The sequence below is a fragment of the Salmo salar genome, chromosome 08 (genome assembly GCF_965601325.2).
Source record: "Salmo salar chromosome 08, fSalSal1, whole genome shotgun sequence".
NCBI lineage: Eukaryota > Metazoa > Chordata > Actinopteri > Salmoniformes > Salmonidae > Salmo > Salmo salar.
In genome coordinates, this window is record NC_138298.1 from 1,396,931 (window position 1) to 1,421,768 (window position 24,838).

The 24,838-nt window shown below is 42.9% G+C and overlaps 63 non-coding genes across 63 annotated transcripts; all 63 read left to right on the top strand.

Moving 5' to 3' along the window:
- The first annotated feature begins 266 nt into the window (after positions 1-266).
- Positions 267-385, top strand: LOC145854142 (5S ribosomal RNA). Its single transcript, XR_014375027.1, has one exon. It is a non-coding gene; the product is annotated as a 5S ribosomal RNA (ribosomal RNA).
- A 139-nt stretch (positions 386-524) lies between these two features.
- LOC145854143 (5S ribosomal RNA) lies at positions 525-643 on the top strand. The gene has a single exon (XR_014375028.1). It is a non-coding gene; the product is annotated as a 5S ribosomal RNA (ribosomal RNA).
- Positions 644-1,052: 409 nt separating this feature from the next.
- On the top strand, positions 1,053-1,171 carry LOC145854144 (5S ribosomal RNA). The gene has a single exon (XR_014375029.1). It is a non-coding gene; the product is annotated as a 5S ribosomal RNA (ribosomal RNA).
- A 409-nt stretch (positions 1,172-1,580) lies between these two features.
- On the top strand, positions 1,581-1,699 carry LOC145884385 (5S ribosomal RNA). The gene has a single exon (XR_014395963.1). It is a non-coding gene; the product is annotated as a 5S ribosomal RNA (ribosomal RNA).
- Positions 1,700-1,838: 139 nt separating this feature from the next.
- LOC145854145 (5S ribosomal RNA) lies at positions 1,839-1,957 on the top strand. Its single transcript, XR_014375030.1, has one exon. It is a non-coding gene; the product is annotated as a 5S ribosomal RNA (ribosomal RNA).
- A 409-nt stretch (positions 1,958-2,366) lies between these two features.
- On the top strand, positions 2,367-2,485 carry LOC145854146 (5S ribosomal RNA). The gene has a single exon (XR_014375031.1). It is a non-coding gene; the product is annotated as a 5S ribosomal RNA (ribosomal RNA).
- A 409-nt stretch (positions 2,486-2,894) lies between these two features.
- LOC145884130 (5S ribosomal RNA) lies at positions 2,895-3,013 on the top strand. The gene has a single exon (XR_014395709.1). It is a non-coding gene; the product is annotated as a 5S ribosomal RNA (ribosomal RNA).
- Positions 3,014-3,152: 139 nt separating this feature from the next.
- Positions 3,153-3,271, top strand: LOC145854148 (5S ribosomal RNA). The gene has a single exon (XR_014375033.1). It is a non-coding gene; the product is annotated as a 5S ribosomal RNA (ribosomal RNA).
- Positions 3,272-3,680: 409 nt separating this feature from the next.
- On the top strand, positions 3,681-3,799 carry LOC145885550 (5S ribosomal RNA). Its single transcript, XR_014397133.1, has one exon. It is a non-coding gene; the product is annotated as a 5S ribosomal RNA (ribosomal RNA).
- A 409-nt stretch (positions 3,800-4,208) lies between these two features.
- LOC145854149 (5S ribosomal RNA) lies at positions 4,209-4,327 on the top strand. Its single transcript, XR_014375034.1, has one exon. It is a non-coding gene; the product is annotated as a 5S ribosomal RNA (ribosomal RNA).
- Positions 4,328-4,486: 159 nt separating this feature from the next.
- LOC145887607 (5S ribosomal RNA) lies at positions 4,487-4,605 on the top strand. The gene has a single exon (XR_014399198.1). It is a non-coding gene; the product is annotated as a 5S ribosomal RNA (ribosomal RNA).
- Positions 4,606-4,744: 139 nt separating this feature from the next.
- LOC145854150 (5S ribosomal RNA) lies at positions 4,745-4,863 on the top strand. The gene has a single exon (XR_014375035.1). It is a non-coding gene; the product is annotated as a 5S ribosomal RNA (ribosomal RNA).
- Positions 4,864-5,272: 409 nt separating this feature from the next.
- On the top strand, positions 5,273-5,391 carry LOC145854151 (5S ribosomal RNA). The gene has a single exon (XR_014375036.1). It is a non-coding gene; the product is annotated as a 5S ribosomal RNA (ribosomal RNA).
- A 139-nt stretch (positions 5,392-5,530) lies between these two features.
- Positions 5,531-5,649, top strand: LOC145886694 (5S ribosomal RNA). Its single transcript, XR_014398279.1, has one exon. It is a non-coding gene; the product is annotated as a 5S ribosomal RNA (ribosomal RNA).
- A 139-nt stretch (positions 5,650-5,788) lies between these two features.
- Positions 5,789-5,907, top strand: LOC145885696 (5S ribosomal RNA). Its single transcript, XR_014397279.1, has one exon. It is a non-coding gene; the product is annotated as a 5S ribosomal RNA (ribosomal RNA).
- A 409-nt stretch (positions 5,908-6,316) lies between these two features.
- Positions 6,317-6,435, top strand: LOC145854152 (5S ribosomal RNA). The gene has a single exon (XR_014375037.1). It is a non-coding gene; the product is annotated as a 5S ribosomal RNA (ribosomal RNA).
- A 409-nt stretch (positions 6,436-6,844) lies between these two features.
- On the top strand, positions 6,845-6,963 carry LOC145854153 (5S ribosomal RNA). The gene has a single exon (XR_014375038.1). It is a non-coding gene; the product is annotated as a 5S ribosomal RNA (ribosomal RNA).
- A 139-nt stretch (positions 6,964-7,102) lies between these two features.
- LOC145854154 (5S ribosomal RNA) lies at positions 7,103-7,221 on the top strand. Its single transcript, XR_014375039.1, has one exon. It is a non-coding gene; the product is annotated as a 5S ribosomal RNA (ribosomal RNA).
- Positions 7,222-7,630: 409 nt separating this feature from the next.
- LOC145854155 (5S ribosomal RNA) lies at positions 7,631-7,749 on the top strand. The gene has a single exon (XR_014375040.1). It is a non-coding gene; the product is annotated as a 5S ribosomal RNA (ribosomal RNA).
- Positions 7,750-7,888: 139 nt separating this feature from the next.
- Positions 7,889-8,007, top strand: LOC145854156 (5S ribosomal RNA). Its single transcript, XR_014375041.1, has one exon. It is a non-coding gene; the product is annotated as a 5S ribosomal RNA (ribosomal RNA).
- Positions 8,008-8,416: 409 nt separating this feature from the next.
- Positions 8,417-8,535, top strand: LOC145854157 (5S ribosomal RNA). The gene has a single exon (XR_014375042.1). It is a non-coding gene; the product is annotated as a 5S ribosomal RNA (ribosomal RNA).
- A 139-nt stretch (positions 8,536-8,674) lies between these two features.
- LOC145854159 (5S ribosomal RNA) lies at positions 8,675-8,793 on the top strand. Its single transcript, XR_014375044.1, has one exon. It is a non-coding gene; the product is annotated as a 5S ribosomal RNA (ribosomal RNA).
- Positions 8,794-9,202: 409 nt separating this feature from the next.
- On the top strand, positions 9,203-9,321 carry LOC145854160 (5S ribosomal RNA). Its single transcript, XR_014375045.1, has one exon. It is a non-coding gene; the product is annotated as a 5S ribosomal RNA (ribosomal RNA).
- Positions 9,322-9,730: 409 nt separating this feature from the next.
- Positions 9,731-9,849, top strand: LOC145883092 (5S ribosomal RNA). Its single transcript, XR_014394665.1, has one exon. It is a non-coding gene; the product is annotated as a 5S ribosomal RNA (ribosomal RNA).
- A 409-nt stretch (positions 9,850-10,258) lies between these two features.
- LOC145854161 (5S ribosomal RNA) lies at positions 10,259-10,377 on the top strand. Its single transcript, XR_014375046.1, has one exon. It is a non-coding gene; the product is annotated as a 5S ribosomal RNA (ribosomal RNA).
- A 409-nt stretch (positions 10,378-10,786) lies between these two features.
- On the top strand, positions 10,787-10,905 carry LOC145886077 (5S ribosomal RNA). The gene has a single exon (XR_014397661.1). It is a non-coding gene; the product is annotated as a 5S ribosomal RNA (ribosomal RNA).
- Positions 10,906-11,044: 139 nt separating this feature from the next.
- Positions 11,045-11,163, top strand: LOC145850995 (5S ribosomal RNA). The gene has a single exon (XR_014372844.1). It is a non-coding gene; the product is annotated as a 5S ribosomal RNA (ribosomal RNA).
- Positions 11,164-11,302: 139 nt separating this feature from the next.
- Positions 11,303-11,421, top strand: LOC145886078 (5S ribosomal RNA). The gene has a single exon (XR_014397662.1). It is a non-coding gene; the product is annotated as a 5S ribosomal RNA (ribosomal RNA).
- A 139-nt stretch (positions 11,422-11,560) lies between these two features.
- On the top strand, positions 11,561-11,679 carry LOC145855411 (5S ribosomal RNA). Its single transcript, XR_014376298.1, has one exon. It is a non-coding gene; the product is annotated as a 5S ribosomal RNA (ribosomal RNA).
- A 139-nt stretch (positions 11,680-11,818) lies between these two features.
- On the top strand, positions 11,819-11,937 carry LOC145854162 (5S ribosomal RNA). The gene has a single exon (XR_014375047.1). It is a non-coding gene; the product is annotated as a 5S ribosomal RNA (ribosomal RNA).
- Positions 11,938-12,336: 399 nt separating this feature from the next.
- Positions 12,337-12,455, top strand: LOC145854163 (5S ribosomal RNA). The gene has a single exon (XR_014375048.1). It is a non-coding gene; the product is annotated as a 5S ribosomal RNA (ribosomal RNA).
- Positions 12,456-12,864: 409 nt separating this feature from the next.
- LOC145854164 (5S ribosomal RNA) lies at positions 12,865-12,983 on the top strand. Its single transcript, XR_014375049.1, has one exon. It is a non-coding gene; the product is annotated as a 5S ribosomal RNA (ribosomal RNA).
- Positions 12,984-13,392: 409 nt separating this feature from the next.
- LOC145883093 (5S ribosomal RNA) lies at positions 13,393-13,511 on the top strand. Its single transcript, XR_014394666.1, has one exon. It is a non-coding gene; the product is annotated as a 5S ribosomal RNA (ribosomal RNA).
- Positions 13,512-13,920: 409 nt separating this feature from the next.
- Positions 13,921-14,039, top strand: LOC145854165 (5S ribosomal RNA). The gene has a single exon (XR_014375050.1). It is a non-coding gene; the product is annotated as a 5S ribosomal RNA (ribosomal RNA).
- Positions 14,040-14,178: 139 nt separating this feature from the next.
- Positions 14,179-14,297, top strand: LOC145850996 (5S ribosomal RNA). Its single transcript, XR_014372845.1, has one exon. It is a non-coding gene; the product is annotated as a 5S ribosomal RNA (ribosomal RNA).
- Positions 14,298-14,436: 139 nt separating this feature from the next.
- On the top strand, positions 14,437-14,555 carry LOC145886079 (5S ribosomal RNA). The gene has a single exon (XR_014397663.1). It is a non-coding gene; the product is annotated as a 5S ribosomal RNA (ribosomal RNA).
- Positions 14,556-14,694: 139 nt separating this feature from the next.
- LOC145855422 (5S ribosomal RNA) lies at positions 14,695-14,813 on the top strand. Its single transcript, XR_014376309.1, has one exon. It is a non-coding gene; the product is annotated as a 5S ribosomal RNA (ribosomal RNA).
- A 139-nt stretch (positions 14,814-14,952) lies between these two features.
- Positions 14,953-15,071, top strand: LOC145855433 (5S ribosomal RNA). The gene has a single exon (XR_014376320.1). It is a non-coding gene; the product is annotated as a 5S ribosomal RNA (ribosomal RNA).
- Positions 15,072-15,210: 139 nt separating this feature from the next.
- On the top strand, positions 15,211-15,329 carry LOC145854166 (5S ribosomal RNA). Its single transcript, XR_014375051.1, has one exon. It is a non-coding gene; the product is annotated as a 5S ribosomal RNA (ribosomal RNA).
- A 409-nt stretch (positions 15,330-15,738) lies between these two features.
- On the top strand, positions 15,739-15,857 carry LOC145854167 (5S ribosomal RNA). The gene has a single exon (XR_014375052.1). It is a non-coding gene; the product is annotated as a 5S ribosomal RNA (ribosomal RNA).
- Positions 15,858-16,266: 409 nt separating this feature from the next.
- LOC145883095 (5S ribosomal RNA) lies at positions 16,267-16,385 on the top strand. Its single transcript, XR_014394668.1, has one exon. It is a non-coding gene; the product is annotated as a 5S ribosomal RNA (ribosomal RNA).
- Positions 16,386-16,794: 409 nt separating this feature from the next.
- On the top strand, positions 16,795-16,913 carry LOC145854168 (5S ribosomal RNA). The gene has a single exon (XR_014375053.1). It is a non-coding gene; the product is annotated as a 5S ribosomal RNA (ribosomal RNA).
- Positions 16,914-17,052: 139 nt separating this feature from the next.
- LOC145850998 (5S ribosomal RNA) lies at positions 17,053-17,171 on the top strand. The gene has a single exon (XR_014372847.1). It is a non-coding gene; the product is annotated as a 5S ribosomal RNA (ribosomal RNA).
- A 139-nt stretch (positions 17,172-17,310) lies between these two features.
- LOC145886080 (5S ribosomal RNA) lies at positions 17,311-17,429 on the top strand. Its single transcript, XR_014397664.1, has one exon. It is a non-coding gene; the product is annotated as a 5S ribosomal RNA (ribosomal RNA).
- A 139-nt stretch (positions 17,430-17,568) lies between these two features.
- Positions 17,569-17,687, top strand: LOC145855444 (5S ribosomal RNA). The gene has a single exon (XR_014376331.1). It is a non-coding gene; the product is annotated as a 5S ribosomal RNA (ribosomal RNA).
- A 139-nt stretch (positions 17,688-17,826) lies between these two features.
- On the top strand, positions 17,827-17,945 carry LOC145854170 (5S ribosomal RNA). The gene has a single exon (XR_014375055.1). It is a non-coding gene; the product is annotated as a 5S ribosomal RNA (ribosomal RNA).
- A 399-nt stretch (positions 17,946-18,344) lies between these two features.
- LOC145854171 (5S ribosomal RNA) lies at positions 18,345-18,463 on the top strand. The gene has a single exon (XR_014375056.1). It is a non-coding gene; the product is annotated as a 5S ribosomal RNA (ribosomal RNA).
- Positions 18,464-18,872: 409 nt separating this feature from the next.
- On the top strand, positions 18,873-18,991 carry LOC145882223 (5S ribosomal RNA). Its single transcript, XR_014393789.1, has one exon. It is a non-coding gene; the product is annotated as a 5S ribosomal RNA (ribosomal RNA).
- Positions 18,992-19,130: 139 nt separating this feature from the next.
- On the top strand, positions 19,131-19,249 carry LOC145884505 (5S ribosomal RNA). Its single transcript, XR_014396083.1, has one exon. It is a non-coding gene; the product is annotated as a 5S ribosomal RNA (ribosomal RNA).
- Positions 19,250-19,658: 409 nt separating this feature from the next.
- Positions 19,659-19,777, top strand: LOC145885115 (5S ribosomal RNA). The gene has a single exon (XR_014396695.1). It is a non-coding gene; the product is annotated as a 5S ribosomal RNA (ribosomal RNA).
- Positions 19,778-20,186: 409 nt separating this feature from the next.
- On the top strand, positions 20,187-20,305 carry LOC145885128 (5S ribosomal RNA). Its single transcript, XR_014396708.1, has one exon. It is a non-coding gene; the product is annotated as a 5S ribosomal RNA (ribosomal RNA).
- A 139-nt stretch (positions 20,306-20,444) lies between these two features.
- Positions 20,445-20,563, top strand: LOC145850999 (5S ribosomal RNA). The gene has a single exon (XR_014372848.1). It is a non-coding gene; the product is annotated as a 5S ribosomal RNA (ribosomal RNA).
- Positions 20,564-20,702: 139 nt separating this feature from the next.
- LOC145886081 (5S ribosomal RNA) lies at positions 20,703-20,821 on the top strand. Its single transcript, XR_014397665.1, has one exon. It is a non-coding gene; the product is annotated as a 5S ribosomal RNA (ribosomal RNA).
- Positions 20,822-20,960: 139 nt separating this feature from the next.
- On the top strand, positions 20,961-21,079 carry LOC145855455 (5S ribosomal RNA). Its single transcript, XR_014376343.1, has one exon. It is a non-coding gene; the product is annotated as a 5S ribosomal RNA (ribosomal RNA).
- A 139-nt stretch (positions 21,080-21,218) lies between these two features.
- LOC145854172 (5S ribosomal RNA) lies at positions 21,219-21,337 on the top strand. Its single transcript, XR_014375057.1, has one exon. It is a non-coding gene; the product is annotated as a 5S ribosomal RNA (ribosomal RNA).
- A 399-nt stretch (positions 21,338-21,736) lies between these two features.
- On the top strand, positions 21,737-21,855 carry LOC145884563 (5S ribosomal RNA). The gene has a single exon (XR_014396141.1). It is a non-coding gene; the product is annotated as a 5S ribosomal RNA (ribosomal RNA).
- Positions 21,856-21,994: 139 nt separating this feature from the next.
- On the top strand, positions 21,995-22,113 carry LOC145854173 (5S ribosomal RNA). Its single transcript, XR_014375058.1, has one exon. It is a non-coding gene; the product is annotated as a 5S ribosomal RNA (ribosomal RNA).
- A 399-nt stretch (positions 22,114-22,512) lies between these two features.
- Positions 22,513-22,631, top strand: LOC145854174 (5S ribosomal RNA). The gene has a single exon (XR_014375059.1). It is a non-coding gene; the product is annotated as a 5S ribosomal RNA (ribosomal RNA).
- Positions 22,632-23,040: 409 nt separating this feature from the next.
- On the top strand, positions 23,041-23,159 carry LOC145882224 (5S ribosomal RNA). Its single transcript, XR_014393790.1, has one exon. It is a non-coding gene; the product is annotated as a 5S ribosomal RNA (ribosomal RNA).
- A 139-nt stretch (positions 23,160-23,298) lies between these two features.
- LOC145884506 (5S ribosomal RNA) lies at positions 23,299-23,417 on the top strand. The gene has a single exon (XR_014396084.1). It is a non-coding gene; the product is annotated as a 5S ribosomal RNA (ribosomal RNA).
- A 409-nt stretch (positions 23,418-23,826) lies between these two features.
- LOC145885116 (5S ribosomal RNA) lies at positions 23,827-23,945 on the top strand. Its single transcript, XR_014396696.1, has one exon. It is a non-coding gene; the product is annotated as a 5S ribosomal RNA (ribosomal RNA).
- A 409-nt stretch (positions 23,946-24,354) lies between these two features.
- On the top strand, positions 24,355-24,473 carry LOC145887379 (5S ribosomal RNA). The gene has a single exon (XR_014398970.1). It is a non-coding gene; the product is annotated as a 5S ribosomal RNA (ribosomal RNA).
- A 139-nt stretch (positions 24,474-24,612) lies between these two features.
- On the top strand, positions 24,613-24,731 carry LOC145851000 (5S ribosomal RNA). The gene has a single exon (XR_014372849.1). It is a non-coding gene; the product is annotated as a 5S ribosomal RNA (ribosomal RNA).
- The last annotated feature ends 107 nt before the right edge of the window (positions 24,732-24,838 follow it).

Below are 24,838 nucleotides of genomic sequence, written 5' to 3' on the forward strand. Positions count from 1 at the left end.
TGTATTTATAAGACAAACAAGAATATTGTTGCTGAATGCAGCTTGTGTGTGCTTTGTGCTCCTTTGCCCTGTTCAAATGATGAAAGGAAATAAAGTTTGTATTTTATCCAACTACCTGTGCTAAAAAGTGATGGGAACAGTGTTTGTAATTTCTTCTACTTTTTCAGTGACACAAAGTTCAAGCTGCTTATCTAATTGGTGAAAATGCAATGTCTGTTTATCACACTCACTTTGACTATATATGTTGTAGCAAGAGATTGTTTCTCGCTTACGGCCATACCAGCCTGGGTACGCCCGATCTCGTCTGATCTCGGAAGCTAAGCAGGGTCGGGCCTGGTTAGTACTTGGATGGGAGACCGCCTGGGAATACCAGGTGCTGTAAGCATTTTGTCCACGAGGGTGTGCTCTTGCACTATTTCATCAGCAACACTGCCTTGTATTAAGCATTTAATGATGAATTGACTAAATGTCTGTTTTATCAGACTCACTTTGACTATATATGTTGTAGCAAGAGATTGTTTCTCGCTTACGGCCATACCAGCCTGGGTACGCCCGATCTCGTCTGATCTCGGAAGCTAAGCAGGGTCGGGCCTGGTTAGTACTTGGATGGGAGACCGCCTGGGAATACCAGGTGCTGTAAGCATTTTGTCCACGAGGGTGTGCCCCTGCACTATTTCATCAGCAACACTGCCTTGTAGTAAGCATTTAATGATGAATTGACTAAATGCAGCTTCCTGCCTTTTTAATAGGATCAAATTTCCTTGTGTTTTCAATTAGCATCTGCCTTGTATTTATAAGACAAACAAGAATATTGTTGCTGAATGCAGCTTGTGTGTGCTTTGTGCTCCTTTGCCCTGTTCAAATGATGAAAGGAAATAAAGTTTGTATTTTATCCAACTACCTGTGCTAAAAAGTGATGGGAACAGTGTTTGTAATTTCTTCTACTTTTTCAGTGACACAAAGTTCAAGCTGCTTATCTAATTGGTGAAAATGCAATGTCTGTTTATCACACTCACTTTGACTATATATGTTGTAGCAAGAGATTGTTTCTCGCTTACGGCCATACCAGCCTGGGTACGCCCGATCTCGTCTGATCTCGGAAGCTAAGCAGGGTCGGGCCTGGTTAGTACTTGGATGGGAGACCGCCTGGGAATACCAGGTGCTGTAAGCATTTTGTCCACGAGGGTGTGCCCCTGCACTATTTCATCAGCAACACTGCCTTGTAGTAAGCATTTAATGATGAATTGACTAAATGCAGCTTCCTGCCTTTTTAATAGGATCAAATTTCCTTGTGTTTTCAATTAGCATCTGCCTTGTATTTATAAGACAAACAAGAATATTGTTGCTGAATGCAGCTTGTGTGTGCTTTGTGCTCCTTTGCCCTGTTCAAATGATGAAAGGAAATAAAGTTTGTATTTTATCCAACTACCTGTGCTAAAAAGTGATGGGAACAGTGTTTGTAATTTCTTCTACTTTTTCAGTGACACAAAGTTCAAGCTGCTTATCTAATTGGTGAAAATGCAATGTCTGTTTATCACACTCACTTTGACTATATATGTTGTAGCAAGAGATTGTTTCTCGCTTACGGCCATACCAGCCTGGGTACTCCCGATCTCGTCTGATCTCGGAAGCTAAGCAGGGTCGGGCCTGGTTAGTACTTGGATGGGAGATCGCCTGGGAATACCAGGTGCTGTAAGCATTTTGTCCACGAGGGTGTGCTCTTGCACTATTTCATCAGCAACACTGCCTTGTATTAAGCATTTAATGATGAATTGACTAAATGTCTGTTTTATCAGACTCACTTTGACTATATATGTTGTAGCAAGAGATTGTTTCTCGCTTACGGCCATACCAGCCTGGGTACGCCCGATCTCGTCTGATCTCGGAAGCTAAGCAGGGTCGGGCCTGGTTAGTACTTGGATGGGAGACCGCCTGGGAATACCAGGTGCTGTAAGCATTTTGTCCACGAGGGTGTGCCCCTGCACTATTTCATCAGCAACACTGCCTTGTAGTAAGCATTTAATGATGAATTGACTAAATGCAGCTTCCTGCCTTTTTAATAGGATCAAATTTCCTTGTGTTTTCAATTAGCATCTGCCTTGTATTTATAAGACAAACAAGAATATTGTTGCTGAATGCAGCTTGTGTGTGCTTTGTGCTCCTTTGCCCTGTTCAAATGATGAAAGGAAATAAAGTTTGTATTTTATCCAACTACCTGTGGTAAAAAGTGATGGGAACAGTGTTTGTAATTTCTTCTACTTTTTCAGTGACACAAAGTTCAAGCTGCTTATCTAATTGGTGAAAATGCAATGTCTGTTTATCACACTCACTTTGACTATATATGTTGTAGCAAGAGATTGTTTCTCGCTTACGGCCATACCAGCCTGGGTACGCCCGATCTCGTCTGATCTCGGAAGCTAAGCAGGGTCGGGCCTGGTTAGTACTTGGATGGGAGACCGCCTGGGAATACCAGGTGCTGTAAGCATTTTGTCCACGAGGGTGTGCCCCTGCACTATTTCATCAGCAACACTGCCTTGTAGTAAGCATTTAATGATGAATTGACTAAATGCAGCTTCCTGCCTTTTTAATAGGATCAAATTTCCTTGTGTTTTCAATTAGCATCTGCCTTGTATTTATAAGACAAACAAGAATATTGTTGCTGAATGCAGCTTGTGTGTGCTTTGTGCTCCTTTGCCCTGTTCAAATGATGAAAGGAAATAAAGTTTGTATTTTATCCAACTACCTGTGCTAAAAAGTGATGGGAACAGTGTTTGTAATTTCTTCTACTTTTTCAGTGACACAAAGTTCAAGCTGCTTATCTAATTGGTGAAAATGCAATGTCTGTTTATCACACTCACTTTGACTATATATGTTGTAGCAAGAGATTGTTTCTCGCTTACGGCCATACCAGCCTGGGTACGCCCGATCTCGTCTGATCTCGGAAGCTAAGCAGGGTCGGGCCTGGTTAGTACTTGGATGGGAGATCGCCTGGGAATACCAGGTGCTGTAAGCATTTTGTCCACGAGGGTGTGCTCTTGCACTATTTCATCAGCAACACTGCCTTGTATTAAGCATTTAATGATGAATTGACTAAATGTCTGTTTTATCAGACTCACTTTGACTATATATGTTGTAGCAAGAGATTGTTTCTCGCTTACGGCCATACCAGCCTGGGTACGCCCGATCTCGTCTGATCTCGGAAGCTAAGCAGGGTCGGGCCTGGTTAGTACTTGGATGGGAGACCGCCTGGGAATACCAGGTGCTGTAAGCATTTTGTCCACGAGGGTGTGCCCCTGCACTATTTCATCAGCAACACTGCCTTGTAGTAAGCATTTAATGATGAATTGACTAAATGCAGCTTCCTGCCTTTTTAATAGGATCAAATTTCCTTGTGTTTTCAATTAGCATCTGCCTTGTATTTATAAGACAAACAAGAATATTGTTGCTGAATGCAGCTTGTGTGTGCTTTGTGCTCCTTTGCCCTGTTCAAATGATGAAAGGAAATAAAGTTTGTATTTTATCCAACTACCTGTGGTAAAAAGTGATGGGAACAGTGTTTGTAATTTCTTCTACTTTTTCAGTGACACAAAGTTCAAGCTGCTTATCTAATTGGTGAAAATGCAATGTCTGTTTATCACACTCACTTTGACTATATATGTTGTAGCAAGAGATTGTTTCTCGCTTACGGCCATACCAGCCTGGGTACGCCCGATCTCGTCTGATCTCGGAAGCTAAGCAGGGTCGGCCCTGGTTAGTACTTGGATGGGAGACCGCCTGGGAATACCAGGTGCTGTAAGCATTTTGTCCACGAGGGTGTGCCCCTGCACTATTTCATCAGCAACACTGCCTTGTAGTAAGCATTTAATGATGAATTGACTAAATGCAGCTTCCTGCCTTTTTAATAGGATCAAATTTCCTTGTGTTTTCAATTAGCATCTGCCTTGTATTTATAAGACAAACAAGAATATTGTTGCTGAATGCAGCTTGTGTGTGCTTTGTGCTCCTTTGCCCTGTTCAAATGATGAAAGGAAATAAATTTTGTATTTTATCCAACTACCTGTGCTAAAAAGTGATGGGAACAGTGTTTGTAATTTCTTCTACTTTTTCAGTGACACAAAGTTCAAGCTGCTTATCTAATTGGTGAAAATGCAATGTCTGTTTATCACACTCACTTTGACTATATATGTTGTAGCAAGAGATTGTTTCTCGCTTACGGCCATACCAGCCTGGGTACGCCCGATCTCGTCTGATCTCGGAAGCTAAGCAGGGTCGGGCCTGGTTAGTACTTGGATGGGAGACCGCCTGGGAATACCAGGTGCTGTAAGCATTTTGTCCACGAGGGTGTGCTCTTGCACTATTTCATCAGCAACACTGCCTTGTATTAAGCATTTAATGATGAATTGACTAAATGTCTGTTTTATCAGACTCACTTTGACTATATATGTTGTAGCAAGAGATTGTTTCTCGCTTACGGCCATACCAGCCTGGGTACGGCCATACCAGCCTGGGTACGCCCGATCTCGTCTGATCTCGGAAGCTAAGCAGGGTCGGGCCTGGTTAGTACTTGGATGGGAGACCGCCTGGGAATACCAGGTGCTGTAAGCATTTTGTCCACGAGGGTGTGCTCTTGCACTATTTCATCAGCAACACTGCCTTGTATTAAGCATTTAATGATGAATTGACTAAATGTCTGTTTTATCAGACTCACTTTGACTATATATGTTGTAGCAAGAGATTGTTTCTCGCTTACGGCCATACCAGCCTGGGTACGCCCGATCTCGTCTGATCTCGGAAGCTAAGCAGGGTCGGGCCTGGTTAGTACTTGGATGGGAGACCGCCTGGGAATACCAGGTGCTGTAAGCATTTTGTCCACGAGGGTGTGCCCCTGCACTATTTCATCAGCAACACTGCCTTGTAGTAAGCATTTAATGATGAATTGACTAAATGCAGCTTCCTGCCTTTTTAATAGGATCAAATTTCCTTGTGTTTTCAATTAGCATCTGCCTTGTATTTATAAGACAAACAAGAATATTGTTGCTGAATGCAGCTTGTGTGTGCTTTGTGCTCCTTTGCCCTGTTCAAATGATGAAAGGAAATAAAGTTTGTATTTTATCCAACTACCTGTGCTAAAAAGTGATGGGAACAGTGTTTGTAATTTCTTCTACTTTTTCAGTGACACAAAGTTCAAGCTGCTTATCTAATTGGTGAAAATGCAATGTCTGTTTATCACACTCACTTTGACTATATATGTTGTAGCAAGAGATTGTTTCTCGCTTACGGCCATACCAGCCTGGGTACGCCCGATCTCGTCTGATCTCGGAAGCTAAGCAGGGTCGGGCCTGGTTAGTACTTGGATGGGAGACCGCCTGGGAATACCAGGTGCTGTAAGCATTTTGTCCACGAGGGTGTGCTCTTGCACTATTTCATCAGCAACACTGCCTTGTATTAAGCATTTAATGATGAATTGACTAAATGTCTGTTTTATCAGACTCACTTTGACTATATATGTTGTAGCAAGAGATTGTTTCTCGCTTACGGCCATACCAGCCTGGGTACGCCCGATCTCGTCTGATCTCGGAAGCTAAGCAGGGTCGGGCCTGGTTAGTACTTGGATTGGAGACCGCCTGGGAATACCAGGTGCTGTAAGCATTTTGTCCACGAGGGTGTGCTCTTGCACTATTTCATCAGCAACACTGCCTTGTATTAAGCATTTAATGATGAATTGACTAAATGTCTGTTTTATCAGACTCACTTTGACTATATATGTTGTAGCAAGAGATTGTTTCTCGCTTACGGCCATACCTGCCTGGGTACGCCCGATCTCGTCTGATCTCGGAAGCTAAGCAGGGTCGGGCCTGGTTAGTACTTGGATGGGAGACCGCCTGGGAATACCAGGTGCGGTAAGCATTTTGTCCACGAGGGTGTGCCCCTGCACTATTTCATCAGCAACACTGCCTTGTAGTAAGCATTTAATGATGAATTGACTAAATGCAGCTTCCTGCCTTTTTAATAGGATCAAATTTCCTTGTGTTTTCAATTAGCATCTGCCTTGTATTTATAAGACAAACAAGAATATTGTTGCTGAATGCAGCTTGTGTGTGCTTTGTGCTCCTTTGCCCTGTTCAAATGATGAAAGGAAATAAAGTTTGTATTTTATCCAACTACCTGTGCTAAAAAGTGATGGGAACAGTGTTTGTAATTTCTTCTACTTTTTCAGTGACACAAAGTTCAAGCTGCTTATCTAATTGGTGAAAATGCAATGTCTGTTTATCACACTCACTTTGACTATATATGTTGTAGCAAGAGATTGTTTCTCGCTTACGGCCATACCAGCCTGGGTACGCCCGATCTCGTCTGATCTCGGAAGCTAAGCAGGGTCGGGCCTGGTTAGTACTTGGATGGGAGACCGCCTGGGAATACCAGGTGCTGTAAGCATTTTGTCCACGAGGGTGTGCCCCTGCACTATTTCATCAGCAACACTGCCTTGTAGTAAGCATTTAATGATGAATTGACTAAATGCAGCTTCCTGCCTTTTTAATAGGATCAAATTTCCTTGTGTTTTCAATTAGCATCTGCCTTGTATTTATAAGACAAACAAGAATATTGTTGCTGAATGCAGCTTGTGTGTGCTTTGTGCTCCTTTGCCCTGTTCAAATGATGAAAGGAAATAAAGTTTGTATTTTATCCAACTACCTGTGCTAAAAAGTGATGGGAACAGTGTTTGTAATTTCTTCTACTTTTTCAGTGACACAAAGTTCAAGCTGCTTATCTAATTGGTGAAAATGCAATGTCTGTTTATCACACTCACTTTGACTATATATGTTGTAGCAAGAGATTGTTTCTCGCTTACGGCCATACCAGCCTGGGTACGCCCGATCTCGTCTGATCTCGGAAGCTAAGCAGGGTCGGGCCTGGTTAGTACTTGGATGGGAGACCGCCTGGGAATACCAGGTGCTGTAAGCATTTTGTCCACGAGGGTGTGCTCTTGCACTATTTCATCAGCAACACTGCCTTGTATTAAGCATTTAATGATGAATTGACTAAATGTCTGTTTTATCAGACTCACTTTGACTATATATGTTGTAGCAAGAGATTGTTTCTCGCTTACGGCCATACCAGCCTGGGTACGCCCGATCTCGTCTGATCTCGGAAGCTAAGCAGGGTCGGGCCTGGTTAGTACTTGGATGGGAGACCGCCTGGGAATACCAGGTGCTGTAAGCATTTTGTCCACGAGGGTGTGCCCCTGCACTATTTCATCAGCAACACTGCCTTGTAGTAAGCATTTAATGATGAATTGACTAAATGCAGCTTCCTGCCTTTTTAATAGGATCAAATTTCCTTGTGTTTTCAATTAGCATCTGCCTTGTATTTATAAGACAAACAAGAATATTGTTGCTGAATGCAGCTTGTGTGTGCTTTGTGCTCCTTTGCCCTGTTCAAATGATGAAAGGAAATAAAGTTTGTATTTTATCCAACTACCTGTGCTAAAAAGTGATGGGAACAGTGTTTGTAATTTCTTCTACTTTTTCAGTGACACAAAGTTCAAGCTGCTTATCTAATTGGTGAAAATGCAATGTCTGTTTATCACACTCACTTTGACTATATATGTTGTAGCAAGAGATTGTTTCTCGCTTACGGCCATACCAGCCTGGGTACGCCCGATCTCGTCTGATCTCGGAAGCTAAGCAGGGTCGGGCCTGGTTAGTACTTGGATGGGAGACCGCCTGGGAATACCAGGTGCTGTAAGCATTTTGTCCACGAGGGTGTGCTCTTGCACTATTTCATCAGCAACACTGCCTTGTATTAAGCATTTAATGATGAATTGACTAAATGTCTGTTTTATCAGACTCACTTTGACTATATATGTTGTAGCAAGAGATTGTTTCTCGCTTACGGCCATACCAGCCTGGGTACGCCCGATCTCGTCTGATCTCGGAAGCTAAGCAGGGTCGGGCCTGGTTAGTACTTGGATGGGAGACCGCCTGGGAATACCAGGTGCTGTAAGCATTTTGTCCACGAGGGTGTGCCCCTGCACTATTTCATCAGCAACACTGCCTTGTAGTAAGCATTTAATGATGAATTGACTAAATGCAGCTTCCTGCCTTTTTAATAGGATCAAATTTCCTTGTGTTTTCAATTAGCATCTGCCTTGTATTTATAAGACAAACAAGAATATTGTTGCTGAATGCAGCTTGTGTGTGCTTTGTGCTCCTTTGCCCTGTTCAAATGATGAAAGGAAATAAAGTTTGTATTTTATCCAACTACCTGTGCTAAAAAGTGATGGGAACAGTGTTTGTTATTTCTTCTACTTTTTCAGTGACACAAAGTTCAAGCTGCTTATCTAATTGGTGAAAATGCAATGTCTGTTTATCACACTCACTTTGACTATATATGTTGTAGCAAGAGATTGTTTCTCGCTTACGGCCATACCAGCCTGGGTACGCCCGATCTCGTCTGATCTCGGAAGCTAAGCAGGGTCGGGCCTGGTTAGTACTTGGATGGGAGACCGCCTGGGAATACCAGGTGCTGTAAGCATTTTGTCCACGAGGGTGTGCTCTTGCACTATTTCATCAGCAACACTGCCTTGTATTAAGCATTTAATGATGAATTGACTAAATGTCTGTTTTATCAGACTCACTTTGACTATATATGTTGTAGCAAGAGATTGTTTCTCGCTTACGGCCATACCAGCCTGGGTACGCCCGATCTCGTCTGATCTCGGAAGCTAAGCAGGGTCGGGCCTGGTTAGTACTTGGATGGGAGACCGCCTGGGAATACCAGGTGCTGTAAGCATTTTGTCCACGAGGGTGTGCCCCTGCACTATTTCATCAGCAACACTGCCTTGTAGTAAGCATTTAATGATGAATTGACTAAATGCAGCTTCCTGCCTTTTTAATAGGATCAAATTTCCTTGTGTTTTCAATTAGCATCTGCCTTGTATTTATAAGACAAACAAGAATATTGTTGCTGAATGCAGCTTGTGTGTGCTTTGTGCTCCTTTGCCCTGTTCAAATGATGAAAGGAAATAAAGTTTGTATTTTATCCAACTACCTGTGGTAAAAAGTGATGGGAACAGTGTTTGTAATTTCTTCTACTTTTTCAGTGACACAAAGTTCAAGCTGCTTATCTAATTGGTGAAAATGCAATGTCTGTTTATCACACTCACTTTGACTATATATGTTGTAGCAAGAGATTGTTTCTCGCTTACGGCCATACCAGCCTGGGTACGCCCGATCTCGTCTGATCTCGGAAGCTAAGCAGGGTCGGGCCTGGTTAGTACTTGGATGGGAGACCGCCTGGGAATACCAGGTGCTGTAAGCATTTTGTCCACGAGGGTGTGCCCCTGCACTATTTCATCAGCAACACTGCCTTGTAGTAAGCATTTAATGATGAATTGACTAAATGCAGCTTCCTGCCTTTTTAATAGGATCAAATTTCCTTGTGTTTTCAATTAGCATCTGCCTTGTATTTATAAGACAAACAAGAATATTGTTGCTGAATGCAGCTTGTGTGTGCTTTGTGCTCCTTTGCCCTGTTCAAATGATGAAAGGAAATAAAGTTTGTATTTTATCCAACTACCTGTGCTAAAAAGTGATGGGAACAGTGTTTGTAATTTCTTCTACTTTTTCAGTGACACAAAGTTCAAGCTGCTTATCTAATTGGTGAAAATGCAATGTCTGTTTATCACACTCACTTTGACTATATATGTTGTAGCAAGAGATTGTTTCTCACTTACGGCCATACCAGCCTGGGTACGCCCGATCTCGTCTGATCTCGGAAGCTAAGCAGGGTCGGGCCTGGTTAGTACTTGGATGGGAGACCGCCTGGGAATACCAGGTGCTGTAAGCATTTTGTCCACGAGGGTGTGCCCCTGCACTATTTCATCAGCAACACTGCCTTGTAGTAAGCATTTAATGATGAATTGACTAAATGCAGCTTCCTGCCTTTTTAATAGGATCAAATTTCCTTGTGTTTTCAATTAGCATCTGCCTTGTATTTATAAGACAAACAAGAATATTGTTGCTGAATGCAGCTTGTGTGTGCTTTGTGCTCCTTTGCCCTGTTCAAATGATGAAAGGAAATAAAGTTTGTATTTTATCCAACTACCTGTGCTAAAAAGTGATGGGAACAGTGTTTGTAATTTCTTCTACTTTTTCAGTGACACAAAGTTCAAGCTGCTTATCTAATTGGTGAAAATGCAATGTCTGTTTATCACACTCACTTTGACTATATATGTTGTAGCAAGAGATTGTTTCTCGCTTACGGCCATACCAGCCTGGGTACGCCCGATCTCGTCTGATCTCGGAAGCTAAGCAGGGTCGGGCCTGGTTAGTACTTGGATGGGAGACCGCCTGGGAATACCAGGTGCTGTAAGCATTTTGTCCACGAGGGTGTGCCCCTGCACTATTTCATCAGCAACACTGCCTTGTAGTAAGCATTTAATGATGAATTGACTAAATGCAGCTTCCTGCCTTTTTAATAGGATCAAATTTCCTTGTGTTTTCAATTAGCATCTGCCTTGTATTTATAAGACAAACAAGAATATTGTTGCTGAATGCAGCTTGTGTGTGCTTTGTGCTCCTTTGCCCTGTTCAAATGATGAAAGGAAATAAAGTTTGTATTTTATCCAACTACCTGTGCTAAAAAGTGATGGGAACAGTGTTTGTAATTTCTTCTACTTTTTCAGTGACACAAAGTTCAAGCTGCTTATCTAATTGGTGAAAATGCAATGTCTGTTTATCACACTCACTTTGACTATATATGTTGTAGCAAGAGATTGTTTCTCGCTTACGGCCATACCAGCCTGGGTACGCCCGATCTCGTCTGATCTCCGAAGCTAAGCAGGGTCGGGCCTGGTTAGTACTTGGATGGGAGACCGCCTGGGAATACCAGGTGCTGTAAGCATTTTGTCCACGAGGGTGTGCTCTTGCACTATTTCATCAGCAACACTGCCTTGTATTAAGCATTTAATGATGAATTGACTAAATGTCTGTTTTATCAGACTCACTTTGACTATATATGTTGTAGCAAGAGATTGTTTCTCGCTTACGGCCATACCAGCCTGGGTACGCCCGATCTCATCTGATCTCGGAAGCTAAGCAGGGTCGGCCCTGGTTAGTACTTGGATGGGAGACCGCCTGGGAATACCAGGTGCTGGAAGCATTTTGTCCACGAGGGTGTGCTCTTGCACTATTTCATCAGCAACACTGCCTTGTATTAAGCATTTAATGATGAATTGACTAAATGTCTGTTTTATCAGACTCACTTTGACTATATATGTTGTAGCAAGAGATTGTTTCTCGCTTACGGCCATACCAGCCTGGGTACGCCCGATCTCGTCTGATCTCCGAAGCTAAGCAGGGTCGGGCCTGGTTAGTACTTGGATGGGAGACCGCCTGGGAATACCAGGTGCTGTAAGCATTTTGTCCACGAGGGTGTGCTCTTGCACTATTTCATCAGCAACACTGCCTTGTAGTAAGCATTTAATGATGAATTGACTAAATGTCTGTTTTATCAGACTCACTTTGACTATATATGTTGTAGCAAGAGATTGTTTCTCGCTTACGGCCATACCAGCCTGGGTACGCCCGATCTCATCTGATCTCGGAAGCTAAGCAGGGTCGGGCCTGGTTAGTACTTGGATGGGAGACCGCCTGGGAATACCAGGTGCTGTAAGCATTTTGTCCACGAGGGTGTGCTCTTGCACTATTTCATCAGCAACACTGCCTTGTATTAAGCATTTAATGATGAATTGACTAAATGTCTGTTTTATCAGACTCACTTTGACTATATATGTTGTAGCAAGAGATTGTTTCTCGCTTACGGCCATACCAGCCTGGGTACGCCCGATCTCGTCTGATCTCGGAAGCTAAGCAGGGTCGGGCCTGGTTAGTACTTGGATGGGAGACCGCCTGGGAATACCAGGTGCTGTAAGCATTTTGTCCACGAGGGTGTGCCCCTGCACTATTTCATCAGCAACACTGCCTTGTAGTAAGCATTTAATGATGAATTGACTAAATGCAGCTTCCTGCCTTTTTAATAGGATCAAATTTCCTTGTGTTTTCAATTAGCATCTGCCTTGTATTTATAAGACAAACAAGAATATTGTTGCTGAATGCAGCTTTGTGCTCCTTTGCCCTGTTCAAATGATGAAAGGAAATAAAGTTTGTATTTTATCCAACTACCTGTGCTAAAAAGTGATGGGAACAGTGTTTGTAATTTCTTCTACTTTTTCAGTGACACAAAGTTCAAGCTGCTTATCTAATTGGTGAAAATGCAATGTCTGTTTATCACACTCACTTTGACTATATATGTTGTAGCAAGAGATTGTTTCTCGCTTACGGCCATACCAGCCTGGGTACGCCCGATCTCGTCTGATCTCGGAAGCTAAGCAGGGTCGGGCCTGGTTAGTACTTGGATGGGAGACCGCCTGGGAATACCAGGTGCTGTAAGCATTTTGTCCACGAGGGTGTGCCCCTGCACTATTTCATCAGCAACACTGCCTTGTAGTAAGCATTTAATGATGAATTGACTAAATGCAGCTTCCTGCCTTTTTAATAGGATCAAATTTCCTTGTGTTTTCAATTAGCATCTGCCTTGTATTTATAAGACAAACAAGAATATTGTTGCTGAATGCAGCTTGTGTGTGCTTTGTGCTCCTTTGCCCTGTTCAAATGATGAAAGGAAATAAAGTTTGTATTTTATCCAACTACCTGTGCTAAAAAGTGATGGGAACAGTGTTTGTAATTTCTTCTACTTTTTCAGTGACACAAAGTTCAAGCTGCTTATCTAATTGGTGAAAATGCAATGTCTGTTTATCACACTCACTTTGACTATATATGTTGTAGCAAGAGATTGTTTCTCGCTTACGGCCATACCAGCCTGGGTACGCCCGATCTCGTCTGATCTCGGAAGCTAAGCAGGGTCGGGCCTGGTTAGTACTTGGATGGGAGACCGCCTGGGAATACCAGGTGCTGTAAGCATTTTGTCCACGAGGGTGTGCCCCTGCACTATTTCATCAGCAACACTGCCTTGTAGTAAGCATTTAATGATGAATTGACTAAATGCAGCTTCCTGCCTTTTTAATAGGATCAAATTTCCTTGTGTTTTCAATTAGCATCTGCCTTGTATTTATAAGACAAACAAGAATATTGTTGCTGAATGCAGCTTGTGTGTGCTTTGTGCTCCTTTGCCCTGTTCAAATGATGAAAGGAAATAAAGTTTGTATTTTATCCAACTACCTGTGCTAAAAAGTGATGGGAACAGTGTTTGTAATTTCTTCTACTTTTTCAGTGACACAAAGTTCAAGCTGCTTATCTAATTGGTGAAAATGCAATGTCTGTTTATCACACTCACTTTGACTATATATGTTGTAGCAAGAGATTGTTTCTCACTTACGGCCATACCAGCCTGGGTACGCCCGATCTCGTCTGATCTCGGAAGCTAAGCAGGGTCGGGCCTGGTTAGTACTTGGATGGGAGACCGCCTGGGAATACCAGGTGCTGTAAGCATTTTGTCCACGAGTGTGTGCCCCTGCACTATTTCATCAGCAACACTGCCTTGTAGTAAGCATTTAATGATGAATTGACTAAATGCAGCTTCCTGCCTTTTTAATAGGATCAAATTTCCTTGTGTTTTCAATTAGCATCTGCCTTGTATTTATAAGACAAACAAGAATATTGTTGCTGAATGCAGCTTGTGTGTGCTTTGTGCTCCTTTGCCCTGTTCAAATGATGAAAGGAAATAAAGTTTGTATTTTATCCAACTACCTGTGCTAAAAAGTGATGGGAACAGTGTTTGTAATTTCTTCTACTTTTTCAGTGACACAAAGTTCAAGCTGCTTATCTAATTGGTGAAAATGCAATGTCTGTTTATCACACTCACTTTGACTATATATGTTGTAGCAAGAGATTGTTTCTCGCTTACGGCCATACCAGCCTGGGTACGCCCGATCTCGTCTGATCTCGGAAGCTAAGCAGGGTCGGGCCTGGTTAGTACTTGGATGGGAGACCGCCTGGGAATACCAGGTGCTGTAAGCATTTTGTCCACGAGGGTGTGCTCTTGCACTATTTCATCAGCAACACTGCCTTGTATTAAGCATTTAATGATGAATTGACTAAATGTCTGTTTTATCAGACTCACTTTGACTATATATGTTGTAGCAAGAGATTGTTTCTCGCTTACGGCCATACCAGCCTGGGTACGCCCGATCTCATCTGATCTCGGAAGCTAAGCAGGGTCGGCCCTGGTTAGTACTTGGATGGGAGACCGCCTGGGAATACCAGGTGCTGGAAGCATTTTGTCCACGAGGGTGTGCTCTTGCACTATTTCATCAGCAACACTGCCTTGTATTAAGCATTTAATGATGAATTGACTAAATGTCTGTTTTATCAGACTCACTTTGACTATATATGTTGTAGCAAGAGATTGTTTCTCGCTTACGGCCATACCAGCCTGGGTACGCCCGATCTCGTCTGATCTCCGAAGCTAAGCAGGGTCGGGCCTGGTTAGTACTTGGATGGGAGACCGCCTGGGAATACCAGGTGCTGTAAGCATTTTGTCCACGAGGGTGTGCTCTTGCACTATTTCATCAGCAACACTGCCTTGTAGTAAGCATTTAATGATGAATTGACTAAATGTCTGTTTTATCAGACTCACTTTGACTATATATGTTGTAGCAAGAGATTGTTTCTCGCTTACGGCCATACCAGCCTGGGTACGCCCGATCTCATCTGATCTCGGAAGCTAAGCAGGGTCGGGCCTGGTTAGTACTTGGATGGGAGACCGCCTGGGAATACCAGGTGCTGTAAGCATTTTGTCCACGAGGGTGTGCTCTTGCACTATTTCATCAGCAACACTGCCTTGTAGTAAGCATTTAATGATGAATTGACTAAATGTCTGTTTTATCAGACTCACTTTGACTATATATGTTGTAGCAAGAGATTGTTTCTCGCTTACGGCCATACCAGCCTGGGTACGCCCGATCTCATCTGATCTCGGAAGCTAAGCAGGGTCGGGCCTGGTTAGTACTTGGATGGGAGACCGCCTGGGAATACCAGGTGCTGTAAGCATTTTGTCCACGAGGGTGTGCTCTTGCACTATTTCATCAGCAACACTGCCTTGTATTAAGCATTTAATGATGAATTGACTAAATGTCTGTTTTATCAGACTCACTTTGACTATATATGTTGTAGCAAGAGATTGTTTCTCGCTTACGGCCATACCAGCCTGGGTACGCCCGATCTCGTCTGATCTCGGAAGCTAAGCAGGGTCGGGCCTGGTTAGTACTTGGATGGGAGACCGCCTGGGAATACCAGGTGCTGTAAGCATTTTGTCCACGAGGGTGTGCCCCTGCACTATTTCATCAGCAACACTGCCTTGTAGTAAGCATTTAATGATGAATTGACTAAATGCAGCTTCCTGCCTTTTTAATAGGATCAAATTTCCTTGTGTTTTCAATTAGCATCTGCCTTGTATTTATAAGACAAACAAGAATATTGTTGCTGAATGCAGCTTGTGTGTGCTTTGTGCTCCTTTGCCCTGTTCAAATGATGAAAGGAAATAAAGTTTGTATTTTATCCAACTACCTGTGCTAAAAAGTGATGGGAACAGTGTTTGTAATTTCTTCTACTTTTTCAGTGACACAAAGTTCAAGCTGCTTATCTAATTGGTGAAAATGCAATGTCTGTTTATCACACTCACTTTGACTATATATGTTGTAGCAAGAGATTGTTTCTCGCTTACGGCCATACCAGCCTGGGTACGCCCGATCTCGTCTGATCTCGGAAGCTAAGCAGGGTCGGGCCTGGTTAGTACTTGGATGGGAGACCGCCTGGGAATACCAGGTGCTGTAAGCATTTTGTCCACGAGGGTGTGCCCCTGCACTATTTCATCAGCAACACTGCCTTGTAGTAAGCATTTAATGATGAATTGACTAAATGCAGCTTCCTGCCTTTTTAATAGGATCAAATTTCCTTGTGTTTTCAATTAGCATCTGCCTTGTATTTATAAGACAAACAAGAATATTGTTGCTGAATGCAGCTTGTGTGTGCTTTGTGCTCCTTTGCCCTGTTCAAATGATGAAAGGAAATAAAGTTTGTATTTTATCCAACTACCTGTGCTAAAAAGTGATGGGAACAGTGTTTGTAATTTCTTCTACTTTTTCAGTGACACAAAGTTCAAGCTGCTTATCTAATTGGTGAAAATGCAATGTCTGTTTATCACACTCACTTTGACTATATATGTTGTAGCAAGAGATTGTTTCTCACTTACGGCCATACCAGCCTGGGTACGCCCGATCTCGTCTGATCTCGGAAGCTAAGCAGGGTCGGGCCTGGTTAGTACTTGGATGGGAGACCGCCTGGGAATACCAGGTGCTGTAAGCATTTTGTCCACGAGTGTGTGCCCCTGCACTATTTCATCAGCAACACTGCCTTGTAGTAAGCATTTAATGATGAATTGACTAAATGCAGCTTCCTGCCTTTTTAATAGGATCAAATTTCCTTGTGTTTTCAATTAGCATCTGCCTTGTATTTATAAGACAAACAAGAATATTGTTGCTGAATGCAGCTTGTGTGTGCTTTGTGCTCCTTTGCCCTGTTCAAATGATGAAAGGAAATAAAGTTTGTATTTTATCCAACTACCTGTGCTAAAAAGTGATGGGAACAGTGTTTGTAATTTCTTCTACTTTTTCAGTGACACAAAGTTCAAGCTGCTTATCTAATTGGTGAAAATGCAATGTCTGTTTATCACACTCACTTTGACTATATATGTTGTAGCAAGAGATTGTTTCTCGCTTACGGCCATACCAGCCTGGGTACGCCCGATCTCGTCTGATCTCGGAAGCTAAGCAGGGTCGGGCCTGGTTAGTACTTGGATGGGAGACCGCCTGGGAATACCAGGTGCTGTAAGCATTTTGTCCACGAGGGTGTGCTCTTGCACTATTTCATCAGCAACACTGCCTTGTATTAAGCATTTAATGATGAATTGACTAAATGTCTGTTTTATCAGACTCACTTTGACTATATATGTTGTAGCAAGAGATTGTTTCTCGCTTACGGCCATACCAGCCTGGGTACGCCCGATCTCATCTGATCTCGGAAGCTAAGCAGGGTCGGCCCTGGTTAGTACTTGGATGGGAGACCGCCTGGGAATACCAGGTGCTGGAAGCATTTTGTCCACGAGGGTGTGCTCTTGCACTATTTCATCAGCAACACTGCCTTGTATTAAGCATTTAATGATGAATTGACTAAATGTCTGTTTTATCAGACTCACTTTGACTATATATGTTGTAGCAAGAGATTGTTTCTCGCTTACGGCCATACCAGCCTGGGTACGCCCGATCTCGTCTGATCTCCGAAGCTAAGCAGGGTCGGGCCTGGTTAGTACTTGGATGGGAGACCGCCTGGGAATACCAGGTGCTGTAAGCATTTTGTCCACGAGGGTGTGCTCTTGCACTATTTCATCAGCAACACTGCCTTGTAGTAAGCATTTAATGATGAATTGACTAAATGTCTGTTTTATCAGACTCACTTTGACTATATATGTTGTAGCAAGAGATTGTTTCTCGCTTACGGCCATACCAGCCTGGGTACGCCCGATCTCATCTGATCTCGGAAGCTAAGCAGGGTCGGGCCTGGTTAGTACTTGGATGGGAGACCGCCTGGGAATACCAGGTGCTGTAAGCATTTTGTCCACGAGGGTGTGCTCTTGCACTATTTCATCAGCAACACTGCCTTGTATTAAGCATTTAATGATGAATTGACTAAATGTCTGTTTTATCAGACTCACTTTGACTATATATGTTGTAGCAAGAGATTGTTTCTCGCTTACGGCCATACCAGCCTGGGTACGCCCGATCTCGTCTGATCTCGGAAGCTAAGCAGGGTCGGGCCTGGTTAGTACTTGGATGGGAGACCGCCTGGGAATACCAGGTGCTGTAAGCATTTTGTCCACGAGGGTGTGCCCCTGCACTATTTCATCAGCAACACTGCCTTGTAGTAAGCATTTAATGATGAATTGACTAAATGCAGCTTCCTGCCTTTTTAATAGGATCAAATTTCCTTGTGTTTTCAATTAGCATCTGCCTTGTATTTATAAGACAAACAAGAATATTGTTGCTGAATGCAGCTTTGTGCTCCTTTGCCCTGTTCAAATGATGAAAGGAAATAAAGTTTGTATTTTATCCAACTACCTGTGCTAAAAAGTGATGGGAACAGTGTTTGTAATTTCTTCTACTTTTTCAGTGACACAAAGTTCAAGCTGCTTATCTAATTGGTGAAAATGCAATGTCTGTTTATCACACTCACTTTGACTATATATGTTGTAGCAAGAGATTGTTTCTCGCTTACGGCCATACCAGCCTGGGTACGCCCGATCTCGTCTGATCTCGGAAGCTAAGCAGGGTCGGGCCTGGTTAGTACTTGGATGGGAGACCGCCTGGGAATACCAGGTGCTGTAAGCATTTTGTCCACGAGGGTGTGCCCCTGCACTATTTCATCAGCAACACTGCCTTGTAGTAAGCATTTAATGATGAATTGACTAAATGCAGCTTCCTGCCTTTTTAATAGGATCAAATTTCCTTGTGTTTTCAATTAGCATCTGCCTTGTATTTATAAGACAAACAAGAATATTGTTGCTGAATGCAGCTTGTGTGTGCTTTGTGCTCCTTTGCCCTGTTCAAATGATGAAAGGAAATAAAGTTTGTATTTTATCCAACTACCTGTGCTAAAAAGTGATGGGAACAGTGTTTGTAATTTCTTCTACTTTTTCAGTGACACAAAGTTCAAGCTGCTTATCTAATTGGTGAAAATGCAATGTCTGTTTATCACACTCACTTTGACTATATATATTGTAGCAAGAGATTGTTTCTCGCTTACGGCCATACCAGCCTTGGTACGCCCGATCTCGTCTGATCTCGGAAGCTAAGCAGGGTCGGGCCTGGTTAGTACTTGGATGGGAGACCGCCTGGGAATACCAGGTGCTGTAAGCATTTTGTCCACGAGGGTGTGCTCTTGCACTATTTCATCAGCAACACTGCCTTGTATTAAGCATTTAATGATGAATTGACTAAATGTCTGTTTTATCAGACTCACTTTGACTATATATGTTGTAGCAAGAGATTGTTTCTCGCTTACGGCCATACCAGCCTGGGTACGCCCGATCTCATCTGATCTCGGAAGCTAAGCAGGGTCGGCCCTGGTTAGTACTTGGATGGGAGACCGCCTGGGAATACCAGGTGCTGTAAGCATTTTGTCCACGAGGGTGTGCCCCTGCACTATTTCATCAGCAACACTGCCTTGTAGTAAGCATTTAATGATGAATTGACTAAATGCAGCTTCCTGCCTTTTTAATAGGATCAAATTTCCTTGTGTTTTCAATTAGCATCTGCCTTGTATTTATAAGACAAACAAGAATATTGTTGCTGAATGCAGCTTGTGTGTGCTTTGTGCTCCTTTGCCCTGTTCAAATGATGAAAGGAAATAAAGTTTGTATTTTATCCAACTACCTGTGCTAAAAAGTGATGGGAACAGTGTTTGTAATTTCTTCTACTTTTTCAGTGACACAAAGTTCAAGCTGCTTATCTAATTGGTGAAAATGCAATGTCTGTTTATCACACTCACTTTGACTATATATGTTGTAGCAAGAGATTGTTTCTCGCTTACGGCCATACCAGCCTGGGTACGCCCGATCTCGTCTGATCTCGGAAGCTAAGCAGGGTCGGGCCTGGTTAGTACTTGGATGGGAGACCGCCTGGGAATACCAGGTGCAGTAAGCATTTTGTCCACGAGGGTGTGCCCCTGCACTATTTCATCAGCAACACTGCCTTGTAGTAAGCATTTAATGATGAATTGACTAAATGCAGCTTCCTGCCTTTTTAATAGGATCAAATTTCCTTGTGTTTTCAATTAGCATCTGCCTTGTATTTATAAGACAAACAAGAATATTGTTGCTGAATGCAGCTTGTGTGTGCTTTGTGCTCCTTTGCCCTGTTCAAATGATGAAAGGAAATAAAGTTTGTATTTTATCCAACTACCTGTGGTAAAAAGTGATGGGAACAGTGTTTGTAATTTCTTCTACTTTTTCAGTGACACAAAGTTCAAGCTGCTTATCTAATTGGTGAAAATGCAATGTCTGTTTATCACACTCACTTTGACTATATATGTTGTAGCAAGAGATTGTTTCTCGCTTATGGCCATACCATCCTGGGTACGCCCGATCTCGTCTGATCTCCGAAGCTAAGCAGGGTCGGGCCTGGTTAGTACTTGGATGGGAGACCGCCTGGGAATACCAGGTGCTGTAAGCATTTTGTCCACGAGGGTGTGCTCTTGCACTATTTCATCAGCAACACTGCCTTGTATTAAGCATTTAATGATGAATTGACTAAATGTCTGTTTTATCAGACTCACTTTGACTATATATGTTGTAGCAAGAGATTGTTTCTCGCTTACGGCCATACCAGCCTGGGTACGCCCGATCTCATCTGATCTCGGAAGCTAAGCAGGGTCGGCCCTGGTTAGTACTTGGATGGGAGACCGCCTGGGAATACCAGGTGCTGGAAGCATTTTGTCCACGAGGGTGTGCTCTTGCACTATTTCATCAGCAACACTGCCTTGTATTAAGCATTTAATGATGAATTGACTAAATGTCTGTTTTATCAGACTCACTTTGACTATATATGTTGTAGCAAGAGATTGTTTCTCGCTTACGGCCATACCAGCCTGGGTACGCCCGATCTCGTCTGATCTCCGAAGCTAAGCAGGGTCGGGCCTGGTTAGTACTTGGATGGGAGACCGCCTGGGAATACCAGGTGCTGTAAGCATTTTGTCCACGAGGGTGTGCTCTTGCACTATTTCATCAGCAACACTGCCTTGTAGTAAGCATTTAATGATGAATTGACTAAATGTCTGTTTTATCAGACTCACTTTGACTATATATGTTGTAGCAAGAGATTGTTTCTCGCTTACGGCCATACCAGCCTGGGTACGCCCGATCTCATCTGATCTCGGAAGCTAAGCAGGGTCGGGCCTGGTTAGTACTTGGATGGGAGACCGCCTGGGAATACCAGGTGCTGTAAGCATTTTGTCCACGAGGGTGTGCTCTTGCACTATTTCATCAGCAACACTGCCTTGTATTAAGCATTTAATGATGAATTGACTAAATGTCTGTTTTATCAGACTCACTTTGACTATATATGTTGTAGCAAGAGATTGTTTCTCGCTTACGGCCATACCAGCCTGGGTACGCCCGATCTCGTCTGATCTCGGAAGCTAAGCAGGGTCGGGCCTGGTTAGTACTTGGATGGGAGACCGCCTGGGAATACCAGGTGCTGTAAGCATTTTGTCCACGAGGGTGTGCCCCTGCACTATTTCATCAGCAACACTGCCTTGTAGTAAGCATTTAATGATGAATTGACTAAATGCAGCTTCCTGCCTTTTTAATAGGATCAAATTTCCTTGTGTTTTCAATTAGCATCTGCCTTGTATTTATAAGACAAACAAGAATATTGTTGCTGAATGCAGCTTTGTGCTCCTTTGCCCTGTTCAAATGATGAAAGGAAATAAAGTTTGTATTTTATCCAACTACCTGTGCTAAAAAGTGATGGGAACAGTGTTTGTAATTTCTTCTACTTTTTCAGTGACACAAAGTTCAAGCTGCTTATCTAATTGGTGAAAATGCAATGTCTGTTTATCACACTCACTTTGACTATATATGTTGTAGCAAGAGATTGTTTCTCGCTTACGACCATACCAGCCTGGGTACGCCCGATCTCGTCTGATCTCGGAAGCTAAGCAGGGTCGGGCCTGGTTAGTACTTGGATGGGAGACCGCCTGGGAATACCAGGTGCTGTAAGCATTTTGTCCACGAGGGTGTGCTCTTGCACTATTTCATCAGCAACACTGCCTTGTATTAAGCATTTAATGATGAATTGACTAAATGTCTGTTTTATCAGACTCACTTTGACTATATATGTTGTAGCAAGAGATTGTTTCTCGCTTACGGCCATACCAGCCTGGGTACGCCCGATCTCGTCTGATCTCGGAAGCTAAGCAGGGTCGGGCCTGGTTAGTACTTGGATGGGAGACCGCCTGGGAATACCAGGTGCTGTAAGCATTTTGTCCACGAGGGTGTGCCCCTGCACTATTTCATCAGCAACACTGCCTTGTAGTAAGCATTTAATGATGAATTGACTAAATGCAGCTTCCTGCCTTTTTAATAGGATCAAATTTCCTTGTGTTTTCAATTAGCATCTGCCTTGTATTTATAAGACAAACAAGAATATTGTTGCTGAATGCAGCTTTGTGCTCCTTTGCCCTGTTCAAATGATGAAAGGAAATAAAGTTTGTATTTTATCCAACTACCTGTGCTAAAAAGTGATGGGAACAGTGTTTGTAATTTCTTCTACTTTTTCAGTGACACAAAGTTCAAGCTGCTTATCTAATTGGTGAAAATGCAATGTCTGTTTATCACACTCACTTTGACTATATATGTTGTAGCAAGAGATTGTTTCTCGCTTACGGCCATACCAGCCTGGGTACGCCCGATCTCGTCTGATCTCGGAAGCTAAGCAGGGTCGGGCCTGGTTAGTACTTGGATGGGAGACCGCCTGGGAATACCAGGTGCTGTAAGCATTTTGTCCACGAGGGTGTGCCCCTGCACTATTTCATCAGCAACACTGCCTTGTAGTAAGCATTTAATGATGAATTGACTAAATGCAGCTTCCTGCCTTTTTAATAGGATCAAATTTCCTTGTGTTTTCAATTAGCATCTGCCTTGTATTTATAAGACAAACAAGAATATTGTTGCTGAATGCAGCTTGTGTGTGCTTTGTGCTCCTTTGCCCTGTTCAAATGATGAAAGGAAATAAAGTTTGTATTTTATCCAACTACCTGTGCTAAAAAGTGATGGGAACAGTGTTTGTAATTTCTTCTACTTTTTCAGTGACACAAAGTTCAAGCTGCTTATCTAATTGGTGAAAATGCAATGTCTGTTTATCACACTCACTTTGACTATATATATTGTAGCAAGAGATTGTTTCTCGCTTACGGCCATACCAGCCTTGGTACGCCCGATCTCGTCTGATCTCGGAAGCTAAGCAGGGTCGGGCCTGGTTAGTACTTGGATGGGAGACCGCCTGGGAATACCAGGTGCTGTAAGCATTTTGTCCACGAGGGTGTGCTCTTGCACTATTTCATCAGCAACACTGCCTTGTATTAAGCATTTAATGATGAATTGACTAAATGTCTGTTTTATCAGACTCACTTTGACTATATATGTTGTAGCAAGAGATTGTTTCTCGCTTACGGCCATACCAGCCTGGGTACGCCCGATCTCATCTGATCTCGGAAGCTAAGCAGGGTCGGCCCTGGTTAGTACTTGGATGGGAGACCGCCTGGGAATACCAGGTGCTGTAAGCATTTTGTCCACGAGGGTGTGCCCCTGCACTATTTCATCAGCAACACTGCCTTGTAGTAAGCATTTAATGATGAATTGACTAAATGCAGCTTCCTGCCTTTTTAATAGGATCAAATTTCCTTGTGTTTTCAATTAGCATCTGCCTTGTATTTATAAGACAAACAAGAATATTGTTGCTGAATGCAGCTTGTGTGTGCTTTGTGCTCCTTTGCCCTGTTCAAATGATGAAAGGAAATAAAGTTTGTATTTTATCCAACTACCTGTGCTAAAAAGTGATGGGAACAGTGTTTGTAATTTCTTCTACTTTTTCAGTGACACAAAGTTCAAGCTGCTTATCTAATTGGTGAAAATGCAATGTCTGTTTATCACACTCACTTTGACTATATATGTTGTAGCAAGAGATTGTTTCTCGCTTACGGCCATACCAGCCTGGGTACGCCCGATCTCGTCTGATCTCGGAAGCTAAGCAGGGTCGGGCCTGGTTAGTACTTGGATGGGAGACCGCCTGGGAATACCAGGTGCAGTAAGCATTTTGTCCACGAGGGTGTGCCCCTGCACTATTTCATCAGCAACACTGCCTTGTAGTAAGCATTTAATGATGAATTGACTAAATGCAGCTTCCTGCCTTTTTAATAGGATCAAATTTCCTTGTGTTTTCAATTAGCATCTGCCTTGTATTTATAAGACAAACAAGAATATTGTTGCTGAATGCAGCTTGTGTGTGCTTTGTGCTCCTTTGCCCTGTTCAAATGATGAAAGGAAATAAAGTTTGTATTTTATCCAACTACCTGTGGTAAAAAGTGATGGGAACAGTGTTTGTAATTTCTTCTACTTTTTCAGTGACACAAAGTTCAAGCTGCTTATCTAATTGGTGAAAATGCAATGTCTGTTTATCACACTCACTTTGACTATATATGTTGTAGCAAGAGATTGTTTCTCGCTTATGGCCATACCAGCCTGGGTACGCCCGATCTCGTCTGATCTCCGAAGCTAAGCAGGGTCGGGCCTGGTTAGTACTTGGATGGGAGACCGCCTGGGAATACCAGGTGCTGTAAGCATTTTGTCCACGAGGGTGTGCTCTTGCACTATTTCATCAGCAACACTGCCTTGTATTAAGCATTTAATGATGAATTGACTAAATGTCTGTTTTATCAGACTCACTTTGACTATATATGTTGTAGCAAGAGATTGTTTCTCGCTTACGGCCATACCAGCCTGGGTACGCCCGATCTCATCTGATCTCGGAAGCTAAGCAGGGTCGGCCCTGGTTAGTACTTGGATGGGAGACCGCCTGGGAATACCAGGTGCTGGAAGCATTTTGTCCACGAGGGTGTGCTCTTGCACTATTTCATCAGCAACACTGCCTTGTATTAAGCATTTAATGATGAATTGACTAAATGTCTGTTTTATCAGACTCACTTTG